Raw genomic sequence first — 3,044 nt, 5'->3', positions numbered from 1 at the left:
AACTCATCGCGAACTAGCCGTGAAGAGTGCGGGAGCCTCCCAGTTCGTGCCCCAAAATGGCACAACCTGCACGACAAGTTCGTGGCCAAAAGTCGTGCAAGTGTCAGTGTGGCACAAGGTTCTTCTGCTGTATAAGAACAGAAAATCCGCCTTTAAAGTAAAGTAACACAATCTTGACTTTTTAAAACGATATACGATTATATTGAACTGCAAAAAACAATAACATCTGAAGTAATTATCATAATAATCAAAAATACTTCGCCGATTCTATGAACTTAAAGATGTATATAAAAGCTCTGATCATCTTGCTTCGCCCGGAAGACATTAAAGAAGTTCTGGCGAAGCTAATTCCAACTCTGAAAGCACTGAAACTCCGCAACGGCTGCTTTTACTCCGCCAAGAAAGTCTCAGTTGTTGGACCTGGTTCATGACCGCAAGCACAAGTTAAAATAATTGTGCCTGTGAAGTTAATTTCAAGAAGGAATGGCTGCCTGTAATGCCGATGGAGGTATTACTCAAGATAAAAGTTCTAATGAGTCATAGTTGAAATTACTTACGATACAAGCAAGTGAAATTATGTGCAACAAGGGGATATACGAGTATTTTCTTATATTTCAAGGCAAAATAGTTTTAATGAAGAAGATAAATGTATATTCCAAGAATTGCGTCTTGCAAGTTCTAAGGATAACATTTCTTGATATAATGTATAACCATCAAGATGTGTGAAGGCGGGCGTGTATAACAAAGCGCTTGCAAAAAGGTAGGAGCGAGTGAGCGAAGAAACCTTATTAAACAGAGGTACATTTTGATTAGTTCTCAGAGATATTCTCGGAGCTGAGACTAGGAGGTTCAACTCTTCATATTCCTTGAAAAGCGAGACTGGATGCAATGGAAATGCAAGAGAGACGGCCATTCCCCCCTCCCCCTTTCAAATCTCTCTTGGGGAATATGAATTCAACGATGGACTTAAAAGATGAATAAATAGTTATAGGACGATTTGAGCACTTCATCCCCTCGTGGATAGAAAAGGGAGAAGAAAAAAAAAGGCCGAGAAGATAGGAAGGGAAAGGTCGAAGAACGATGATGACTTAAAGATAATACAATAAAACTTTTTTCTTTATCAGGCAAATCAGAGAGAGAGAGAGAGAGAGAGAGAGAGAGAGAGAGGAGAGAGGAGAGAGAGAGAGAGAGAGAGAATAAAGCTTTGACCAAATATATGAAGCTTAGATTATTTCTGTCCTCGCAGATAGCCAAAAATAAAGAAAATGGAGAGAGAGAGAGAGAGAGAGAGAGAGAGAGAGACAGAGAGAGAGAGAGACAGAGAGAGAGAGAGAGAGAGAGAGAGAGAGAGAGAGAGAGACAGAGAGAGAGAGACGAGAGAGAGAGAGAGAGAGAGAGAGAGACAGAGAGAGAGAGAGAGAGAGAGAGAGAGAGAGAGAGAGAGAGAGAGAGAGAGAGATTTGACCAAATATAAGAAGTTCTTAGGTCATTTCTGTCTTCGTAGATAGCCAAAATTAAAGAAAATGGAGAGAGAGAGAGAGAGAGAGAGAGAGAGAGAGAGAGAGAGGAGAGAGAGAGAGAGAGAGAGAGAGAGAGAGAGAGAGAGAGAGAGAGAACAGCATTAACAATTACCATTCTGTTTTTGTGAATCCTTTACCTCAGCTCCTATATTAAAATCCAAAGGAAAAAAGACTTGTGTATCCTTTTAAAATCTGCTGGACCACAGTAAATAATAGTGTGAACATACTATATATTATAGGTAATGTAAGGCTGGCATAGCCCTAATTTCTTTATCCTATTTTCATTTCAATAGGATATCAGGTTATTAGTACCAGAAGTCCAAACCATCTAAGAGAATTGCTTACATATTGTGCAGCCAACAAATCGAGTTAACACGAAAATAGTTACAGATGGTTTCCAATTACTGAAACCTAGATTCATGTCTACTGTGGCTCTTGAGTCTAGAGCCTTTAATTATGCTGACTCGAGACTATACAATAAGCTTCCACTAGACATCCGAAAGACAAGATCTTAAGGCTTTCAGGAGGACAATGAAGACTATTTTCACTGTGCGCTTCGATAGTGTGGATTTAACAATAAACGAATCCCTTGAAATGCCTATGATAAAATAAATGTGGAGGTCCTGTAAAAAGTAGGGTTCCCCTGCTGTAAAGGAACAGAAAATCAGCCCTTGAAGTATAGTAACACGATCATGACTTTTTAAAACTATATGTTATCTCTAAATTGTAAAAATAATAACAGTTGTAACAATTCTAACAATAATTCAAAAATATTTGGCCGATTCTATGAACTTAAAATTATATATAGAACTCCTGATAATCTTGCCTCGCCCGGAAGACATTAAAAAAGTTCTGGCAAAGCTAATTCCAACTCAGAAAGCACTGAAACTCAGCAACGGCTGCTTTACTCCGCCAAGAAAGTCTCAGTTGTTGGACCTGGTTCATGACCGCAAGCACAAGTTATAATAATTGTGCCTGTGAAGTTAATTTCAAGAAGGAATGGCTGCCTGTAATGCCGATGGCGGTATTACTCAAGATGAAAGTTCTAATGAGTCATAGTTGAAATTATTTACGATACAAGCAAGTGAATTATGTGCAACAAGGGGATATAAGAGTATTTTTCTTATATTTCATGGCAAAATAGTTTTAATGAAGAAGATAAATGTATATTCCAAGAATTGGGTCTTGCAAGTTCTAAGGATAACATTTCTTGATATAATGTATAACATCAAGATGTATGAAGGCGGGTGTGTATAACACAACGCATGCAAAAAGAGAGGAGCAAGCAAGCAAAGAAACCTTATAACACATAAGCGCATTCTGATTAATCCTTAAGAAATATTCTCGGAACGCGACTAAGAGCCTCAACTCTTCATATCTTGAGGAGCAAGACTGAATGCAAAGGAAATGCAAGAGACAGCCATCCCCCCTCCCCCTTCAAATCTCTTGGAGAATATTGAATTCAACGACAGACTTAAAAGATGAATAAATAGTTATATAACGATTTGAGCACTTTATTCCCTC

This window comes from Palaemon carinicauda, chromosome 15 (assembly GCF_036898095.1).
Source record: "Palaemon carinicauda isolate YSFRI2023 chromosome 15, ASM3689809v2, whole genome shotgun sequence".
Classification (NCBI taxonomy): domain Eukaryota; kingdom Metazoa; phylum Arthropoda; class Malacostraca; order Decapoda; family Palaemonidae; genus Palaemon; species Palaemon carinicauda.
Note: the sequence above shows the minus strand (reverse complement) of the source record.